This window comes from Pleurodeles waltl, chromosome 6, assembly GCF_031143425.1.
Source record: "Pleurodeles waltl isolate 20211129_DDA chromosome 6, aPleWal1.hap1.20221129, whole genome shotgun sequence".
NCBI classification, from domain to species: Eukaryota; Metazoa; Chordata; class Amphibia; order Caudata; family Salamandridae; genus Pleurodeles; species Pleurodeles waltl.
The window spans coordinates 1,068,586,905-1,068,609,584 of NC_090445.1; the positions used below are offsets into that span (position 1 = coordinate 1,068,586,905).

A 22,680-nucleotide genomic window follows, 5' to 3' on the forward strand; every position below is an offset into this window, starting at 1 on the left:
CTTTCCTGCTATGACAAATCTTAGGTATTTTCGATGTGTTGGATGTATGGGAATGTGGAAATAAGCAGCCTTGAGGTCTAATGCTGTCATGTAATTTTGTTTTTGTAGAAGGGGAATAATGTTTTATAGAGAGACCATATGAAAGTATGTATAGATTGAGGGGTCTGAGATCTAAAATTGGTCTTAGAGTACCATCTTTCCTTGGTATGAAGAAGTATAGTGAATATACTCCGGATCCCTGTTGGGATATAGGCACTATCTCTACGGCTCCTTTGAGTAGCAGTGATTGTATCTCCTGTTTTAATAAAGTGAGATGTTCCAGAGTAAGTCTGTGTTAACGAGGGGGAATGTTTGGTGGAGTAGAAGTTAGTTCTAGACAATAGCCATGTTGGATAATTGATAGAACCCATTGATCTGTGGTGATATTGCACCATTGTGGGTAAAAATTTACCAGTCTTCCTCCCACAGGAGGTGTATGCTCGATGGGGATTTGTAAGAAGTCACTGTTTTGTTGAGGTATAGGAACCTCGGAGTGGCCGATTTACCTCTTGCTCTATAACTAGATCCTCTGTAAGAGCCTCTGAATGAACCTCCACTATTGAAGTGTGGCCCTTGTTTTTGTTGTGAGGTGGATGGTTCTGTGGTTGATGGTTTCAAACCACCCCTGAATTGTGACCTACGAAAAGCGTCTCTAGTGGGTGTGGTGTATAATGCACCCATAGCTTTAGCGATCTTCGAGTCCTTTTTAAGCTTATTTATTGTGGTATTGACGTACATGTTACTTACCTTCGGTAACAAAATATCTGGTAGAGACATATTTTAGTTGCAGATTCCTTACCTTAGAATTTCCCCCCCACGCGTCAGACTGGATCCGGAGATTTTTCTTCAAGCAATACCCTTCCGCGTTGGTAGGTGGCGCCTGTCGACTCGACAGGCGTCACAGGCGTTGTGGTGACGTCGGGAGTAGTACATAGACGCCGCCCTCGTGCAGTGACGTCAGTTCTTTTCTTTCCGCGCCTGTTTAACACAGCTTGCTGCATCTCCAGTTTAAATCCTGAAGCTCTTAGCCATGCATGTCTCCTAATGATTATGCTGGTGTTGACTCACCTTGCCGCTGTATTAGCTGCATAAATCGTGCATCTAATTGCGTTGTTAGAAATAGCTAGTCCTTCAGCTACTATTTGTTGCCCCCTTTTTTGATGTTCTGGTAGATATTGCAACAAGTCTTCCATCTAATCCCAGTGAGCCCCATCATACCATGCTAGGAGTGCTTGGGAATTTGCAATCCTCCAGTGGTTGGCAGCTTGAGTAGCAACTCTTACCTGCTGCACCAAATTTTCGACTGTCTGGAGGAGGAGCATCTCCTATAGACTGGCTGTTGGCTTGTTTTCTTGCTGCACTTAACACTATAAAATCAGGTGGTAAGTGCGCCTTAATAAAAACTGGATCAAAGGGTGCAGGTTTGTATTTTTTATTGACCCCGGGCGTAATGATTCTTGCTTTTACAGGCTCTTTAAAAAGGTCTTCAAAATGTCCAAGCATGCCTGGAAGCACAGGGAGACACTGGTAGTCTGTGAGAAGGTATTAAAGTATTAAATAAAAAATAATCCTCAATAGGATATGTATTCAACTGTATGTTATGATACACAGCTGCCCTGGCTATAACCTGATTATAAGCAGTGGGATCTTCAGGGGGAGATGGCCTCGCTGGGGATAAATCTGGGTCATTAGGAGGAATGAGATCCGTGTTGTATATCCCATGGGTTTACCCCTTCTTGAGGATCAGTTAAATCATCCCTATGTGGTGACACAGATGAGGCCTGTGGAGATAACTGTGTTGAGTGCGTAGCCGAAGGAGGACGGGAAGGAGAATGTGGAGGTGAAAGCTGAGGTTGTTGCGTTGCCTTTTGTTTCTCCTTCTGTTAAAGGACTTTGATAGCAGGAGGCCCAGGGTCTAAAGTCTCTTGAAGTCAGTTTTCTTTTAGTTTTTGGAGGAGGAGAAGCTACGATCCTTCCGGTTTGCTCGCTGTTTAGCGTCCATAACCTCTAAAATAGGTTGTATCTCAGATGACTCAGTAGTTGGAGAATGTTTAATACTGGCAGCTTTCGATTTCGAAGGTTTGGATACAGAATGCTTGACTCTGACTGAAAAAGTTGGCTCTGAAAGTGGTGGTATATTTTTGGGCTCGGAGGCGGAAAAGTCAGATTTTCGGCTTGGTACCGAAACAGATGTGGCAGTCTGTTTAGTATATACTGAATGCACTCTGGTCTTTTGTTTTGGTGTCGAACCCGAGGGTTGGTCACCCGGAGGTATTTTTCGAATCAGACTATGGCCAGAAGGCCGGAAGGCAGTGGAGGACAAAAAAACTAATGCAGGAGTCTTTTTAATTCTCTTTGTTTGGTGTAACGGGGCTTGTGTGCTACTGTACTTCGCTGGTGGGATGGATTAAATGTCATCATCTGAGTCTCGCTCCAAATCTGCAATGGAAATCGCTACATGCTGTCCTACTTCCTCTTGCACGTGTTCTTCTCCAAAGACGTCAGGTTTGTGTTCTGACAACTTGGACGGCATCTCCATTCGACGCAGCCTTCGGTCCTGAAGATTTTTTGGGTATCGAAAGGATCTAGAAGTGTCGCACGTCTCTTCTGTGTTCTGGAGACAGGCAGAGATTACACACCAAATGCTGATCGGTGTAGGGAAATTTTGCGTGACACCGAGGACAGAACAGAAACAGCGTACGTTCTATCAGCCTACCACTGTTCGACTACAATGTGTCAAAGTAGGCCCAAAAAAGGGCAAGGTTGAAATTGATCCTGACGATTGCAATCGGGTCGACTAAGAGTGGAAAAACGCGATCAAAACTATACCAACGTTTATAGAAAGTCGGAAGAAAAGTTCAGAAGAGACCAAACCAGGATGTTCCGGAGCGAGAGGAAACGTGTCCGAACCATACGGTGGAATTAAAACAATTCAACGAAGGACTCTATGCCCATGCGAAGTATTACCGAGAGCAAGGGTCACTCGATCCCGTGACTAAAAAACCTTCTTCGAAGAAAAACAACTTGTAACAATTCAAGCCCAACACTAGATGGCAAAGCACTTGTTTCTATAGCTACACATGCCATGAAACATAACTACATGCTGTGTATATTTATGCATTATTATCGAATTAGTGGTGAAATGTATAACTTTTGAGAATTATGTCTTTGTAATTGTTAATATATCTTTATCAAAGATAAATAAAAGAATGGTTATATGTTTTTAGAACTTGTATGGTGTAGAATAGAATCTAGAAGAAATACAGATGTAGATGGGTTTTTCTTGTCAGAAGACATATGAGAACCTTCACATACGAGAGAACATATTTTTGAAGTCTTCAACTTTGTGAGCCTACACAATTCAGGACCCACCACAAGAACCAGCATCCCAATTACTGCACCCCCAAAATCATCTCAGTGCATGCGCAAGCCCTGAAGTAAGCCAAGGGTGAGAAACTTTATAGACCCCTTCCATGACTGCTCTTGTAATAAGCGTGCACTGTTCCCAACCTCCTCATTGGCCACAAGGAAGTCTCTTTCTGCCCCATCCCACCTCAGAACTTGCAATTTCACTACGGAACTTGGGGCAGTATCCTGTTGTTAACAGTCAACCTGATTATGGAACAATTAGAACCCTCTATCTAGCCCTTGCGGTTCCAGAGCTATATATGCTTGAAATTGCTGCTCACTGCTAACCTTAAATCCCAGCTCTCAACCCATATTAGTCAAGCCAGTGGGTCCAGTGGGTGCCTGAGGACCCGTCGCTGCCCATTGCTCCTTTGGTGACCCACCTCTCCCACCCATAGGAAAATTTGGACTTTGACAAGCTAGATTGGAGATGCACACATGTGAAGTTTGGTACACTAGGGTAAAATATTGTGGATGCCTTCACTATCTAGATGGAGACCAGTTGAGCTCTTCACTGATCTCTTCCCTAGTGACTGGGCACTATGCCAGAAGCTCAGACTACCCAACCTATGGAAGGCATACGTACCGGACACAGAGACAGGCATTTAGAATGCCAAAGGCAAGTTCATGCCGTGAGTGACTTCAATGGATTCCAGTTTTAGCCTTGGTGGTAGTTTTTGCACCAACTATATTTTTGGGAGTGTTTTGTTGGAATCCTAACCACAGGGTCTCCAAACCACCGAGTTGTCCTGCCTCAGATCTGGATCAACAAATATACTGGAGATAAGGGCTACCCATATCATATTACTATGGAACCTTGTTGATTCTGGTGTAGTGTGGTTAGTTTTACGTATTCATTGCGCTTTAGCTTCAGGCTTTTGTGCACTTTGCCCTGAATATATTTTATTCATTTGCTGACAGCTTAGAGCCTCTGTGCACTTTGCTCTACATGCTTTTTATTAGGCTTCGTACTGTTATTTTTCAAATAGCCAGTTCTACGGTGTTGTTTTTTATTCATATCACACTGTTTTGCCTACTTCAGCACTGGAGTTCTCCATAACATATTTACTCTGTGCTTCAGTCAAGGATACAGTCTGGTACATTGCCGATAGACGTGGTAGGAGTTTAGACTTGGAATTCCTGCGTAGGGACATTTTGTGATCACGATGACATGTTAGTTATAAAATCACTTCCTTGTCCCAATACACGCAAGAGGGAGATTCCGACCAGAGAACCACAACTAGACGCTGACTGCCTCGTTGCAGATGCTGAACCAAGATCACAGGTCTTTGCTCAGGTATGAGGGCTGATGTCTCCACAGTGATTCTAATAGGCAAGCTAGACGCTTAACATGCTGTGCTCTAAATAGAACAAGCAGAGGGAGAATAGAAACTGTTAGACAATATGATAGCTTTGTTCTCATGTTTTACTCTCCTGGTGACTATTTCAATCCGCTGCAACAAAAACAGCAATATAAAAAGATGAAAGTGGCTGCAGTCTCAGTTAGACATGCCGCTCAAGAAGAGAGTTCTCTTGACGAACAAGACGTGGGCGTTAGCACTGTTAGACAGCGCGGCAGAGGTCACAATAGTTCGCCGGAGTCTTCTAGAGCATCTGGAGGTGAAAGCAACTGATGACTTCATACAAGTCGAGACGGCGGACATGCGAGTCTCTGATCCTGATAGAGTATATGAAGTGACTCTACAATTAGAAGGGGACATTGACCGTATTATAAACGCCATTTTTTGGGACCATGTGGTAAAATCATATGATGTTCTGTTGGCCGAACAGGATTGGCCACCTGACTTTGTTCGCGACTGTCCGGTTGGGGAGGAGGTTATTACACCTTCCTTCTCACCACTTGTTCCGAGAGAACTAGCGGAGTCCTATAGTAAATCATGGGCTCTAGCACAGGCTCCCGCCCTGTATAGAAATAACGTGGGGTGGGATAGACAATCACCTTATCATGTAATTCCGATAAAGGGCGAACCTCAGCCACAGCATCCTATCAAATTTGAAGCAAGGGCATCGGTTAGGAAAATTCTTACACAATTGGAGTATCAGGGTGTAATTGAGCCCTGTGTCTCGCCAGTGAATAATCCCTTGTTTCCGGTTGCTAAACCGGACCATTCATATAGGATAGTGGTGGATTACCGACATTTGAATAGTCATACACGCACATATGCAATACAGAATTCACATAGCGCAGCGCTTATGAATAATATCGTACGTAAGAAGTACAAGACAACATTAGATATCTCAAATGGATTTTTCTGCCAGAATATAGCGCCCGAGAGTCGGGACTATACCTGTTTCAGTGCGTTTGGCTCTCAGAAAATTTTTTGTTGTTTGCCTCAGGGGTATAAGAATAGCCCAGGACTGTTTTCGGCTCGTGTCACTGAAATGCTGCATGAGTTCGACCCTGAAGCGTTGTCATATGTTGATGACATATATCTGACAGATGATGAGATTCTGCAACATCTAAGGCGTGTATCGCGCATTGCTGTGGGGTTTGCTGATATTGGCTATAAGTTTAATTTTAAGAAATCAAAGATTGCCTTCCTCAGCGTCATTTTCCTGGGATGAGTTGTCGAGTGAGGGCAAGAGCTTAGCGCCACATTTTTTGGAGAAATGTGCTTTATTGCAGCCTCCTAATACGGTTCGGAAGCTCCAGTCATTGTTGGGGTTTCTGAATTTTGGCAGAACTTACATTCCTGATTATGCGACGCGTATAAAACCCTTATACGAGTTGATTCGCCCGAATTTTTCGAGTAGATTTTGGACGATTGAACATACACACATACTACGAGAGTTACAGAGTGATCTCTTAGCAGTTAAACACTTACACACACGGGACAATAAGACACATTTAGTCATCAGGGTGATACCTGGGGCTGTTGGGTTTACTTATGTCACCTTTAATGAGGGAGACAGTCCCGATTGCATACAAATCTCATTTGTATTCTGCTGCAGAACAACGATTTGCACAGACTGAGAAAATTCTCACTGCAGTACAGATGGCTGTTATTAAAGAAAGACCGCTAGCCCAGGGTCAACGCATTATTGTTGTTTCCCCAATTCCGGCCTTAGAGGCAGTTACAAAAGCGAGTGTTCCAAATTCGAAAGCTTTGCACCCGCGATGGATACAATGGGCTACGTCTTTGACAGCCACTGATGTAGATTACGTATTTGACCCTAAACTGCAGACTCAAGAATTTCTTCAATATGAGATGGAATACCCTGTTCCTGCTGGTACGTTGCCTATTGACCAATATCAAGTGGTCATGTATACCGATGGCTCTGCGCAACCAGCGGTTGGGACTAAACAACAGTATTCTGCTGCATGTGCGGTGGTGAGCGGCAATATGGAGGGGGAAGTGTTCTGCCCCCGACATACTTATACTAAAACCTTGGGAGATTGCACGGCACAGCTGGCTGAGCTCAAAGCTCTATTGTTACATTGGAGCACGCGGATCCGGCGACTTTAACCTTGCTGGTCTGTGACTCCTACTACTGTGTTCAGTCTTTCAATGAATATCTACACTATTGGAAGATGAATGGGTTCAGAGATTCTAAAGGCAACACCATTAAACAAAAATGTTGTGGGGTAAGGTTGCGGATCTGAAGGAAACGCTTCCTAACGTCCATGTTGTGCATACACTTGGACACCAGCGCGTTGGAATACAAGTTGCTGGGAATACTTTGGCTGATGAAGCCGCGAAATCAGCAGTGGCTGTCGCCACTGTGGCCGCAGTGACTCGTTCGAGTTCCAAACCAGACACAGAAATTTCGGCTGCCATAAAGGCTACGGTTGATGGCACGCCCTTTCCTAAAGGATTTCCTTCAAAATATAGTTACTGCTTGAACGGTGCGCTGAATGCTACTGTTACAATTCCAGGCATTGGTGTACGTGAAATTCCCAATAAAATTGAGACCTCGATTAATTTCTGCAGCACATGAGGGGGTGGCTTCTGCACATGCTGGTGTGGCTGCCACGATTTCACTTTTACAGGCTCGTTACTGGTGGCCTGGTCTCTATAAAGAGACGAAGCAATATGTCCTTTGTTGTGACGTTTGTCAACAAATTAAAGTATCATCGGCTAGACGCCCGCAGCAGACGCCCCTTCTGATTTCAAATAGACCATTACAGTGTGTGTACTTGGATCATTGTGGTCCACTGACACCAGATTGTGCATACAAATATATATTGGTTGCTGTAGATTCGTGCTCCAGATTTGTGTGGGTATGGCCACAACGCTCGGCTGACGCTCGAACGGTTATTAAAGATTTGCGCATCTTTGTCGATATATTTGCAGTTGCGGCTTTTCATTCGGACCAGGGCGCTGCTTTTGCCTCTAAGGCATTCAGGGACACCATGGCTTTGTTGGGGGGTCCAACTCCAATTCTCGTCTCCATTTCATCCAGAGGGAAATTCTGTCGTGGAGCGTTTAAATCGTGATTTAAAGCAGTCCTTAACGGCCAGAGTTATAGGTACGGGTCGTGGTTAGCTAGCCCACCTATATGGAGTACAGAGAGCACTTAATAACTTGCCTAGAAGGTCACTGGGGGGTGGTACTTCATATAAGTGCCTGTTTGGAACACGAATGTATGTTCCTGATCTAGATGGTCCTGGTGTGGAGGCGGCAGATACGCCCTTTGACATAAATGATCGTGTCACTGTTTTGCAGGATTTACAACAATTCCGTGAAGATAACTTCTGCCAGTGCTGCCTCCTCAGGAATTAAGGATGAGCCAGTAACACCTACTGGTTGGATACCCAAGATTGGGGATCTAGTGCGTGAAAAGGTCGCAGTTAAAAAATAATTTGGTCCTTCTTATCGAGAACCTGTCCCTGTGTTGGGGGTGAGCGGCACGAGAACTGTGATTTTACCGCCGCTGCGAGGGGCCAAAGGAAATCGCTTTGTTTCCATTGATAATGTCAAGTTACAACATGTGGCCGATTCTGCACAGCAGACCAAGAGGGACACCCAGTAGTTCCGGAATCCCTCTCACTACTGGGGAAGAAGTCCCGCTGCAGGTGATTTTCACCGACACTGTTTCCTCTCCGAGCTTGGATGATCTTGCGATTGTTCCACCAACGGCGATTAATATGGAATCTTTTGATCAAATTGCTGTGTGTTCTACTGAGGTTTCTGAACATGTGGTTTATAGCGTGCCACGGCGAGAGCCTCCATCTGCTTCTTTGTTCAGTTGCACCTTTTGCTAGAACTGCTTCTGGCTGCTTCAACGACGCTGATAATGATGTGTCCGTCTCCTCGTCCTCGATGTCTTCTGTCCACGGTCCACGATGGCTGCTGGGTTGGCTTAAACGCACATATTTTGTTTTTCCTTTGAACTATTTTTGGCTGTTTTTGGCCGTGATGATTTTTTTTATGGTTGGGATTTGTGGTTACTTTTTTTCTGATAATACATGGTCATTTTCTTCCTGATCGATCTGACATTGAGCACATGGAGACTGTTAAAACCGCATTTTTCGTCTCATATGGTTCGAAGAGACTTGTCCACTGTAAACATTTCTGCAATACCAATTCCGGATGGGATTGTGTGGGATAAAGTAATGTTTGATATATATGGTCCCACTGAATTGATTCAAATACCGTATGTCCTCAAGTTATCAATGAATGATATTGTTATACCTGGCATTGTTTCTGATGATTGGGATGTGAAGACAGTAGATTCTATGCTAACGGATTTGCAATATTATACTGTCTATGACGATGAAGATGCTTACCAGTTTAGAGATAATCATGGTGACATGTTTTGTTACAACTATTACGGACACCACTTTATTCATAAAGCTAGTAGCCCTAAGTCCATGTTTAATTATGTGCAATGGGAACATTGCTCGACTCCTCCACAAGGGAGTTCGAAAACGTATTATGATAAATTTGCATATTTTTCTGGGCATGATCAACGAAATGCTAAGTCCTACTATTTTAAAGTTGCACCGTATTCTAATAAGCAAATGTTATTGACCGATACTAAATTACTGTATTCAAATTTGTTTGTATCTAAACTTTCGGTCGAGGGGTATGAATACTGGTTTAAAACTGTTGACTTAAAAAGTGTTTGGGGTTCGAAAAATTGGCAAATGCAAGGCAGGGACACGTTATTTAGAGCATGTATTATCCCTGTGCAGATGATTTTCCTCAATGACACAGTACAACAGACTAGCTGTTTGGGCTTAGCGACAATTAGGGAGTTGACTTTGCCTAGTATACCTGTCCCTTCTAAATTAAAAAATTGGCAGCACTATGTGAATCCTACTTTTAGTGACTTTACACATTGGGTCCAGAATGGTACGCTTAACACTTCGTTACATCCAGGCGGGTGGTTATTATGGCCTGTAGACACTAATGTGTGTCATCAATGTTTTGTCACCTCTTCAGGGGGGTTCAGGACTAGTAGGGCAGACCCTCGTTACGTATCACCAGAACATGCTGATATTATAACTACATACAGTGTGGGGAAGCTTTGTCAGCAATGGTTGAAGTCATCCACGCTGGATGCAGTTAAGTCACATCTCAAGTTACTGTCTAATGATACTGATTTACAAGATTTTTTGTCAGGTCCCAAAGTACCACGGAAGAAAAGGTTCTTATACGAGGTTTATAATGAGATTTGGAAGCTTTCACAACAAGAGGCTGCAGCCCGGTTGAGGCAGATTGATCAGGAAAATCTGATGCAGACTTTGTTGTTGATAATGGCATGCATACCCTTTCTGACCATGTTTACACGATTGACAGCATTGTTTCCTCTGCCATTGACATTATTAAATCAGACATGTCTTCTTTATATCATGGGCAGAGTCAGACGCGGTCCATCATGCAGCTGGGTTGGACTCTTCAGACCTTGAAGGCGGGTCGCGTTCCATGGCAGCACGTTCGTGCCAGAGAGATCTTTATCTCTTTTAATTGGACTCGTCAACAACAACTGATGGCAAAAAAGGAAGCGACATGTTATGTTAAATATTGAGAAATTAGAGAAACTGCCTTTCACGGTGGTTGAGATTCCGTCAGCTGAGTGGTTGATTCATGGGGTTATTAATTTGCCTATCTCCACTTAGCAATTTACTTCTTGTTTGAAGCACATTCCGGTGGGTAGATATGAACTATTGGGATGACAGTTACATACACGAGGTGTGGGAGCTTCCCTTTCAGTCCAGATGTGTTAATGGTTTGAAGGAGGTTTCTCTTAGCGGTAGCGAATGCGAAGCTTCTGTCAGCCATTCAATGGTTTGTAAACTGCTGTCCTTGCACGGGGCGTGTAACGCTTCGATTGCTAACTTAGCTTGTTATCTGAAGGGAGTTCCAGTCCCGGTTATTAAAAACACTTTCCAGGTGCTTTCTAACGGCAGTTACATTGTTCTTAACAGCGAACACTGCTGTGGCATGCGTGCCGGAATAGTTTACATCGTCGTTGTCAACAAGGCCGTTACATGCTGCGGGAATGTGTTGTTTCCCCCCACTCAATTTAGGGAGGTAGCGGACATCTGGCCTCATATTGCTACTTCCAAGGTTGATTTCGACAAGTTGAGTCGGCTAAAAGCTTTATTGTTTCAAAAGCATGTGGCCCTTACATCTGCTAGCGAGACCTACGCACTTCAGGTGGCAAGGTCATCGGCGGAGATACAGTCCCTTTTGAATACTAACTTTCCAAATCACTTCGGTGAACTTGTGGGACGTATATTTAATGCATCCAGCACTGCTGGTATTGCAAATTTTTTCAAAGTCGTTGGTGTTGGTTTTGCTCATACCTTCTCTTCCATATTCTGTTTGATACCTTCGGCTATACATTCTATTTTCGGAAGCATTTTTGGGGGTTTCCCGATTACTTTGGCTTTATTGGCTGGAGTCTTGCTGTTGTTGCTATTTTTTCGCAATGTCTTCCCGTCACGACGAGATCCTGTATTGCTGCTCCAGTCAGCGCAGCTGTGTCGTGAACGCATGATGCAGCATTTTGGAGCAACACTCCTGGGACATTTGGAGTGTGACTGGTCTCTGTCATTCAGACTGGTTTTGGATTGTGTGCAACCCGTGTTTCGATGCCTTTGGTGCTCGTTTGAACATGCACTGGCTCTCTGTCTCTCACTGCAGCGCCCTCCAATGGTCGATACTGATCTGTTGATGTTCCCGATTAGGGCTCATTCCCAGACTTGTGCACTACGGATGCGCTTGCTTCGTGAGGCGGTTTATGAGATTCCCTTCCTGGAGGAAGATGGTATTGTCTCTTTCATAGGCCCTGCACGGGGTGCCGCCCTGAATGGTTTTGGGGCTTTGGATCACACCTGCTCCATGGTACTTTGTGACGTGGATCTTCCGATATTGACATATATCGAAGTGGAGGAACTCCTGCGTTCTATTGCTTCTGTCGGACGATTGGATTTTTACGAAATTGACACTATATTGAATTTGGCTTTATGGTCACATGTTACCTAAATTTATGACTTTGTCGTCTTCTCACCTTGTCGAAATGATTGTTTTAGATATTGTTTATATTTGGGGCATCCTTTTATATTATTGGAACCACTTGCTACCGACAAGGGGAGGGTGTAGTGTGGTTAGTTTTACGTATTCATTGCGCTTTAGCTTCAGGCCTTTGTGCACTTTGCCCTGAATATATTTTATTCATTTGCTGACAGCTTAGAGCCTCTGTGCACTTTGCTCTACATGCTTTTTATTAGGCTTCGTACTGTTATTTTTCAAATAGCCAGTTCTACAGTGTTGTTTTTTATTCATATCACACTGTTTTGCCTACTTCAGCACTGGAGTTCTCCATAACATATTTACTCTGTGCTTCAGTCAAGGATACAGTCTGGTACATTGCCGATAGACGTGGTAGGAGTTTAGACTTGGAATTCCTGTGTAGGGACATTTTGTGATCACGATGACATGTTAGTTATAAAATCACTTCCTTGTCCCAATACACGCAAGAGGGAGATTCCGACCAGAGAACCACAACTAGACGCGGACTGCCTCGTTGCAGATGCTGAACCAAGATCACAGGTCTTTGCTCAGGCATGAGGGCTGATGTCTCCACAGTGATTCTAATAGGCAAGCTAGACGCTTAACATGCTGTGCTCTAAATAGAACAAGCAGAGGGAGAGTAGAAACTGTTAGACAATATGATAGCTTTGTTCTTATGTTTTACTCTCCTGGTGACTATTTCAATCCTACTGTGTTGTATGGTTCTGGTTATTGCGGCTCACGCCTTAATATCTAAAATACAGTCGTTTTATTAAAACATTATATAAAACTTATACTGTCTTTGTCATTTGTATATGAGATCATATTGGAAATAAGAGAGTTGGTAACCACGACTTCCCTGAGAAGTTCCAGAGATGTCATGCGCTCGGGTGCCGAATCATTCCTTCCACATGGGAGAAATGAGGCACTGCTAGTTAGCCGGAGCAAAAAACGGATTTAGGGTGACAGAGTTCTTTACACGTGGGTCAGACTCAGTCCCCCACACCGTTATAGATCCTGCTGCCTAGAAATCCTGTAGTCTCATTTAGAATAATGAGAGCCCACACGACACTGGAATGTCAGATTTATAGACTAGATGAAGTAAACAACTTGTAGAAAGACCGGGTCCAGTTTAGGTTTCATAGAATAATTGAAAGCTATCCCAATGGATAACACTGACCATATTTCAGATCGTATCCCGGCCGTAGAAAGTGCCAAATCTTTATTTGTGTCTATATCACAGTTTGTAACTGACCTATTCTACCAACCGGTAAATAGAGCCCTATTCTTCATCGAAATAATGCACATGTACAATGAGTTATTTACTAGGTCACAAATTGAACGTGGGTTTCTAAATCCTACCATATCCCAGGGCAAGCCCTGGCCTTCCAAGGGTAACGGGCTGGATAGTCAAGTGCTCAGCACTTTTAAGAGTGCAGCACGCACAGTAGCACTGGGCCCACTGAACATAAGTTAGGATTGTGTTTTACTACTCAGCCAGAAGACGGGCCAGCACTTTCCTTGTTTCCAGCAGGATACACAACACCCTTGATAGGCCACTGCCCACAGTGAGAAACTAGGTTATTCAAAGCAGTGACCCAGCACTGGTGCCGCTGAGACATGCGAGCCAAATGAGTACCCACTAGGGATACTGCCCAGTGACCACTGTATCTCCCAGGACCCTACCTTAGCTTGAACATTCCCATTATGAGGCACTGGCAATGGACACAAACTGGCATGCTTCAGAAACTGCCTTCTAGCACTTAGTGACTAATCTGCAGTCTCCTGCCAATATTACCTGGCTGGGTCTGGAAAGGAGCTGGTGTGTTCCCTGTTCCCCAAGACATGCCCGGATACTCCGCATCTCATAAGATACTTCATACTTACGGAACATGTGTAAACAGGATGAGCTGTGAAACTGGAAGAGTTTACACTACTGAACTCGACTTCGCTTTACCAGTGTTACAACTTGTGCCCTGGGCTCACTGTGTCCAGTTTAATGGCGGGTCTCCAACAGTCAATTGTTCCATCAAAAGACTTTGGGCCCTGCAAAGATTAAAGCCTGGAGCTGGATGTAGCAGCAGACACCACTCCTGCATCTTTTCATTAATTTCCTGCAAACTTATGGTTGACTTCAACTCGCGGTCACTGCCCCGCAGATTGAGGGGCCGACTGTCAGTGACCGTCAGCCTGCCAGGCCTCTGTAGGTCATTGAAACACCCAAGGCACAAGAACAGCTGATCTGGCAAGTGCTGGTGAGTACCCAGGGCAATATAGAACGTTTCAGTGGATCACCCTGGATTTCAATTCCACGCTCATCCGGACCAAGCACAATAAAAAAAGATGTAAACTAGAAACAGCTCTTCAATCTCTTGAAGAAACTTCTAGGGGGGGTCAACAGTCTTAAGACCTATTAGTTTTATATATAAAAAAAAGAAAAAAAGGAGAAGTGGTTCCTACTACTTAGTTCTAAGGCTATCTAAAGCTCTCTGGGTGAAGATACAAGCCCAGCCTGCAGTGCTGGAAGGCGCCAGCCTCTACGTAATATTTGTGGACCTTCGAGCTACACTTAACCTGATCCCAAGAGATACCCTGTGGCAAGTTCTGTTAATAATAAGTGTCCATACCTACTTGTGTGAGATCCTACAGCGACTCCACAAGGGGAACTTCACTCAGGTCCTGGAAATTAACATGGGTAAAATGAAGTACATGGTATTCCATCCTTCCCCATCCACCTAGCCATGTCCCAAACTCAACGGGGTACCCTTGGAGCGGGTCAAGACGTTTGACTACCTGGGAATCACGCTATCAGAGCAAATCGACTGGCTACCACATATGAACAAACAAAAGTTAAGATTGTCCCAATTCACTGGTGGCCTAGGGAGAGCCTTGAAAGACTCTTCCTTTAAGACAGTCAGCCCGGTGTGTGAGCTATACAGGTCGCAGTCTCTGGGGGGCATTGATGTATGGGGCAGAGCTGGTGGGGCATAAGAGGGCTAGAGGTATTTCAAAAGTGGAGAATGCATTTTTAAGACATCTATTAAAACTCCTCAGTACTCCATTTTTGCCTTTAAGGTTCAACCTGGGTGTTCACCCCTTAGCTGAGGAACTAGGCTTGAGACCACTTCTCTTTTGGACAAGAGTATGGGCATCCCCCAAGCTAGTCTCCTATAGGAAGGGGTTGGAAGAGATCGTGAGTTTGCCAGGCCTTGTAAATTGCCATGTCTTCAAGACATCACAGATACCATTAGGCAGATAGGAAGGGCCAGTTTGTGGGGGAACCCTGAGGGAGCCTGTCTCACGACATCCAAGAGTAATTTGGCTAGGGCTTACAGAAATTTCAAATTGACTACACATTTGGCTAACTCTGCACAGCTCCATGATTTCTATGTTTTTAGATTTTAAAGACTATTATGGTTTTGAACATTAATTTAGATGAGGTGTAGCCAGTGCCAGCGAAGGAAATTGTAATTGCAGTTTAGGCACCGGGCCGTTCCTCCTAGTACGTTGACCTGCAAGTGGGGGGCAGCCTGTGATGCATCGAGTGTGACATGTCCAGCGTGTGGCGGGCAGAGGAAACAGAGACGCACTTTTTATTTTTTTGTAAAGCCTACAAACACTAAATGGAAATGGTTGTTCCCCCCTCTGCAGAAATGTAGGTACTGCCCAACACCTAGTAGCTTTGAGAATTTTGAAAACCAACGTACACCAGCCAATTGTTTTTTTGTCTCCAGCTTTTTGTAGATATCTTGGAGTATCCGCAAGAGGTGTGTTTAACTGTTTTTAGGGGTAGTTAATGGGGGAAAACCCCATTATATTCTTTTTATCTCATATTATATGCTTATTTTTTTAATTATTTTACTACATCTGGGGCATTGACTCAAATTTTACGACTGTAATGAACCTGCTTATTTGAATGGAAAGGTTTTATATTTCCTGATGCACTTTTTTGGCTTTGAGCTGCAATAAAGTTATAATGATAAGCCCAACCTATGCTTAATGTCTCCGTAAGTCACGTAAGGAAATAAGGCAGAAAGAATAGGCTGCAATTCTTATGTTAAATAAAGCTTTCCAAATAAATGTCAGAAATGCACCAAGAACGGCTACACACGTGTTTGGAGGATCCTACAGGTGTCACCCTTAAAGCCATACCACCAGTGAGAAATCCTGAGGTACCCTAAAAGCGAAAGTAATGGCCAGCACAGTTTGCCTCATACCAAAGGAACATTCGTCAACGTTTTTAATTCGCCAACAGCTGTTGTGCATACCAGGAGGAAAGAACGTATTTTGTCTCCTTGATGTCTGGACTTTGTGTCTACAGCAGAGGACTTGTTTTTAAATAGGGACTTTATTTTTGGGTTGAGTAATTCTGTAATATTTGGGGTAGGTCCAATTGTGCCCGTTTCTATATTTTAGGATTCTCACTGATGTTTGTTTTTTGGTTAAAAGAGGAAAACACATTGGTTTAGTAATCAAATCTGAATATAACAATGAATTTACTACAATATTTTATTTACTGATGGTTGGGGCTTAGAAGGTGTGTGTGTGTGTGTGTTTTGTTCTACATGATAAGTGGGTACTCTTGCCTTAAAAGAAATCCCACTTCCTATTTGTTGGGTTGGACTATCCAGGACAATGCCTAAGCCAGACAGGCACGCTGGCCCGAACCCAATTAATGACTCCCGCCCCCCCTCTCCAACACCCCACTTCCCCTCACTGAGAAACAACTCAGCATGCTGACAACTTCATGTGCCTGTTCGTCCCAGGGCACACCTGCACCGGTGCTGCTGACATGGAGTGGGCCAATGAATCTGTATATTATACTCATGCACACCTTTACCTCTGCCAGGGTGTGTGAAGGTCCAGAAACTAAGCTATGTTGTACACGAGTGAGCAATCAGTAAATACTAGTGCTTGACTAGCGGCACCTAACCACTGAAACCTATGAACAGTGGGCAAAACACTAATCTCTACTGCATGGAACCAGAATTATTGTTGTGACATAAACGTGTAGAGCTGATCTACTTCACAGGCCCTGGCTTCTTAGCGCTACATAAATGCCAAAAAAGGATGCTGAAACATAATGATGAAAGTTTAACAGAGGGGGTTGGGAGTAAGTAGGGAAAGAGTGTAGTGTATTGCAACTTTTAGGTCAGTACTATGACACAGCTAGTGGAATGCCCCGATGTAATTTAGAATGTGGAAAAGGGACAGTTGAAACATAGAAGAGCAGAGAATGGTTGTCACCCTAATGCTCCTCATACGCCTAGTTGCAATAAACATAATTTTACTTAAATAAGAGAGTAGCGTACTTACTACACAGAGTCTTGCGGAAATGAGTGCTGGAAGTAAAAGAAAGCCAAAGGGGAGCCAAGCCTAGTTTACCTGAGGTCCAATACCTCCTAAAGAGGCCAGAGGTAAAATACAAGACCCTGACTGCAGGGGGAGTAGTAAGCAACGCCCAGGTCTTTAAGGAGGAGGAGCTCAGCTACAGGTATCCAGCGACTGGCAGACAAATGAGTGGAAATCCGGCCTCTCTTCCTCAAGCTTGGACCTCTGAAGGAGGTAATCAAGCATGCATGGCTGAATGAACGGCAACAGTCCAGACAGACCAGTAGATAGCAGACAGCGGGACGACTTCCGCAGCACTTTCAGGAGAAATAAACATGTAGAGGTTTGCTTGCATACATCCTCAAATAATGCCAGGATTGCGCACTTTATTTGAAAGACCAAGAGATAGACCAATACCAGCTTGGCGCCTTTCATCAGAACAGGGAGAGGCAGTTTTCTTCAGACAAGAACCTGTTTTGCTAGAGATGTAATTCTAACACAATGGATCTATGCAGGATGGATGCTGTTAGGCATGCACGGATAAACTATCAACTAACTGGGCGGTCATCATCATAGGCAGCCCTCTAAATGAACCAGGGCAACAGGAAGGTAGGGGGGAGAAGCAACAAGGACCAGCAGCATGGGAGGGAAGAAGCAACACAACAGGAAGTAGTAAATTATAAGAAGCGACACGAAGGAAACAAGCAAAAAAAAAAAAATAGAACCTCAACAAACAGCGTCAGCAGTGGAAGGACCCTAATCAAGATGAAGCAATCTGTACTTGGTCCGTGCTCCAGAAGAAAGAAGAGGAAGTGAAGCTGGTACGAGGTACCCAAGTCAAATGACAAAAATAAGTGACAATGAAGCCAACAAATGGTAGGCAATGGGTGTGCTCCAAGCCTCTTGTTTTATACATGGTCTATCGCTAGTGAGAGCACATGCATCCCTTTCTTACGCTAGTGCTGCAGTGCAAAGTTACTAGAAGCCCCCTGTGTGACAAAAGGACTAAGCACCACGGCAGATACTGCTATCTTTGGTGTTTTAGTGCCTATAACCCTATTATATCCTGATGAACCGTCAAGCTATTTTCACTTGCTTTTAAATTTACTTTTTCAACTTCTTTTTTGCCTATGGAAAAGGGGTAAGGCGTCATAACTTAATTGAAATATCCTGCTGGCTTTGATTAATTGTGCTTTGGCCAGTAACACTCGGTTTACGACCTTGTCAAGCACAGGATTCCATGTACTGAACGAAACACCGCAAACCCATATTTATGTTCTTTTTCCTTCCCAACATTCCCTCTTTCACCGTAACGTCCCACTACTCTTGAGGAGGGTGGGGGAGATCAAGACCTTAAAGTTCAGTCGCCTTGGTCCCAGACACATCAGGCCTGTGGTAAGCTGGGTTCCCCTGCAAGGCCATACACAGCATGCAATTTCCTGCCCTAAGCTGGAATCAGACGTCTTGGAAAGATCAAGCTGGGGGCACCAGACGAGGAATGTGCATTTTTTCCCCTCTATGCAGTGTACACGGTGAGAACGCAACCCGTTTCAGTTCTAGCCTTTTAGAATCGTTGGCTTTGGACGGCAATTTCACGGAATACTTTTCTATGGATAAGAGTTTTCAGGGAATGTCTAGTTTTGTCTCTACAACTTGATCTGCAATCGAGTAGTGCTCTCCTTTGTCACCTAAAGAATATGTCTTGGGCAATTAGGAGAGGCAATGGTTTGTAGTGCAGTCCTCTGCTAGAAGCAGTAGTTTGTAGTCCAGTACCCCATGGGAAAAATGCCACTACCTCGGAAATCACACATTATAAAGGGGGCTCTGAAGTACCCAAGGTCCATGCACAAGATTCTCACCCAGTTCGCTTGTATGATATTTTTCTCTCACAGGCTGGCGTTAGCCAAGACTATTTGGTTTTACTAAAATGTAAGTATTACATACTTAAAAGGGTTTTTAGCCAGCTCTCTTCATCCACTGGTTTGTTGTGTCTTTCACATTTTTCATCTGCGCAATACAGCATACTGCATGGAGCACTGGTCCAGCCATTGGCTAACTTCATTCTCAGGGCTGGCATTCTGCCCTTACACAAGTAGCACCTTCACACAGAAAGTAGTGCCCTGAAGTGTCACGGCCCAGTGCAAATCGGAAATGTGTGCTTTTGGAGACCAAAACTCATTTTTGCGTGTAGCTTATTTTTATTTAGATTTAGAAGGCCCTGGTAGCTCCCCCAAAGTTTAGCAAACACCATGACAAGATATAACGAGCACGGACAACGTGAAAAGGCTGGCGGCCTACGCCAGGCCTACTTGCTTTGCCAATGTTTGTTTATATAAGGAGGACTCCACGTCCCTGAATGCAAAGCAAACTTCTGTACTGGATGGGCTACTCACTCATGGAGCCGGAAAACGGGATATCTATGAGTAGTACTAGCACAGGGTGAGAGACATGAATGATTGCGCAATAGCAGAGATGGGGCAAATGTAACAGAATGGACTTGATGCCTAGTCGTGGTTAAAAAAAAACTAACAGATGACCTTGGGGCCTGGACGGCAATTCTGAGCAAGCTATTAGAATCCTGAGACACAAGGCAGCCGTAAACAATGAGTGTTGCTGATTGACAACTGAAACAGCAAGGCAGCCCAGACTAAAACACAACCTAACCAGTGAAGCTGTGGGTCAAAGTGGGATAGACTGCACAGGAAATGCGAATAAATACCTCGGTATAGGGAGACGGGGGAGCCCTGGATGGCTTCAATAAGGATGTTCGGGACAGTATTAGCCCTGATGGCACAAGAATGTTCAACTCGTGCTCCCGTACCTGAATGCAAAATCACTGTGGAGAAATGTATGCCAACAACGCCACTGGATGGCATTCTGCTGGTGAAATGATAAGTAAAGCTATACAAAAAAAAAAGTATGTGTTGGAGGATAATGCAGTCCTCAAGACAGGTCTTCAGAAAATTTATGAGACTGAAGAAGGTCCAATCAGTCGTGGCTTATAGGGTTCACAGGGGGCAGGGCAGCTGGTGCGCAGGTGAGGGGGTGGGGACATTACACAAAATATACAAATAAAAAAAATAAAAATAAAAACACACACCTTACCTCCGCTTCGTGGCCCAATCCTCTCCTCTCCGTCAACCGGATGCTGCAGGCACAGACTCCCAGCTTGCCCTGCGGCCAATCCTGTCACTGCTCAGAGCAGCATCATGATTGGCTGGGAGCCTATGCATGTTCTCTCAAGCCCAGCAACACAGTTGCCGGGCTTGAGAGAGCCTACTGCACATGTATGTTTGGCCGGCCCATGACAGACAGCCAAACATACAAGCCAAACATACATGCGCAATGAGGGGAGTGCACTGTGCACTCCCCTCACTACTCCTCACCCCACATGCCCCGCCCTTTAACAAGGAAAGGATAATGAACAGTTTATTATCCTTTTCTTGTTAAAGGTTTTTCAGATGTCGCTGCTGGCGGGAGTTTGCCGCCACTGGGAATTATTGCTAGTGGAATGTCTTGTTGCTTATTGGACGAATCCATCCAGGTATTGTGAGAGAAGACTGTGCTGAAATTAATTCAGATGTAGGGAAAAAAACAGTATTTAACAGTTTGTGGAAGAGAATGATCGTTTGTGGCACCAATGGTGAAGAGAAAAGTTCTAATAACTACTAGTCTGTATGGAAAAGGCTCTTAACACAAACCCATGGTCGGACAACGTACTGTGGTGGCAGACCTCAGATCGCACCTGTGTACACATTGGGGAATGGAGGACAACCCTCGTACCATCCTTCGTGCACAATCGACAGCAGTCTAAATTTAACGTGCCTATTGAGTGGAATCTGGTTAAATTATGGTGGGGCAGCAACTATGCGTGCTCTTTGACTAAAGTTAGGCAGCAATTGATATGTTGCATTCTGAATTCTCTGCACACTGTAGATGGAGTACTTCGACACTTCCAACAGCAGGTTGTTGCGATCAAGCTTGTAAGAAATCAGGACCACCCTCGTCCTGTGGGATGTTTACTGTTGTAGGTGTGTGTCCTTGCTCTTTTTAGCTTTGTCCTCTCAAAAAAAGGTAAAATCTATAACAATAACACCAGGTTTTACAGTGTTGTTAACACCCAGACCTGCACAGGTACAGCCCTAAACAGAGCTGCAGGGCGACAGCAAGAAGACATGTTTTGCAATCAAATATCTATAGGCATCACTAATTAGTGATCAGCACTGTATGCACCGCATCCGTAGCTGGAGAATATAGATACAGATGACAAGGGTGGGTGGACAAGGCAACATGGTTTAAAATTATACTCCTCTACCACACCAGCATTTCAGGACTGAGTGCATCCATGATCGGAAAGAGTGCTGACCAGGAACAATGACTAATGAGACGCAGGTGCAGTTATGGAATGAATCGAGAGTCATCATTATTCCACATACAACACTTCAGCAGAGACCCAAATTATCTCATGACGTGGGATCTTTCTCAACAATTTGTGGAGTATTCCACAGTGACAACCGCAAGGATCAGTACTGCTCTGACTAGGTGACAGCTTTCCACAGCCATCCTCACTGCAGAGAGCAATGGTCTGTGGGGAACAGGAGAGAGGTACCAACAAGACTACTTTGAGGCAGGTTCGAAAGGACACCGATAGTGGCCATCCTTACTGCTCAGTATCCAGATCAACAAGGGCAGCTAACGAGGAACCATCCTGAGTGCTCTGTACCTGGGTCCACATGGGCAGCCTACGGGGAACCAATCTCACTTCTCTCTACCTGGATCCACAAGGGAAGCCAATGAAGAGCCATTCTGAGATCACTGGATTGGGATCTGTGGGGTAGCAAATATGGAGACATTACTGCTCCATAGTGGGGATCCACAGCTGCATCCAAAACAGGGTCTTCTTCACGTTTTTGCAGGGAGGTATAAAATTGCAGCGATAGTGACCCACTCCGACTGCTCTGTAGCAGAATTCACCTAGTCTACAATAGGGAGCCAGTAATGCTCTGAACTGGAATGCGCACGGAAAGCCAAAATAGAGAAACTTTGGTCGGCAGCAGCAAACCTTTGTCATTCACAGTTTCCTTGGGGAGTGCCAGGAGAAACACGCACACTCTGTGGTCACAGACAGGGCTGGGAATTCTCCTACCCCTATCCTATGCGCTAGGGATATTATGTGCTCTGCCTGAAATCGTCAAAACGTTCCTAGGTCTTCGGAGGGCAGTTTCCTCTCGGTACCTGTTCAGGGTTGAGCAGTCCCTGGTTATTAGCTAGCTCTATAAATAAAATGAAAAAAAGAAACAGCAGTTGTTTTTTATCCCATACTGGACGCGAAGAAGGACTTCAAGTCTAACTAGGAGAGGAGAATAAATAAGAAGACTGGAAGGAGCCTGGAAGAAGCAGGCCCTGTCCCGGCTGG

The 22,680-nt window shown here is 44.5% G+C and overlaps 1 protein-coding gene across 2 annotated transcripts in view; it reads right to left on the reverse strand.

Annotated features, from left to right (window-relative positions):
* The window catches only part of ECE1 (endothelin converting enzyme 1), a 355,802-nt gene that overhangs the window by 174,969 nt on the left and 158,153 nt on the right, over positions 1-22,680 (reverse strand). The gene's annotated exons all lie outside the window — the stretch shown is intronic.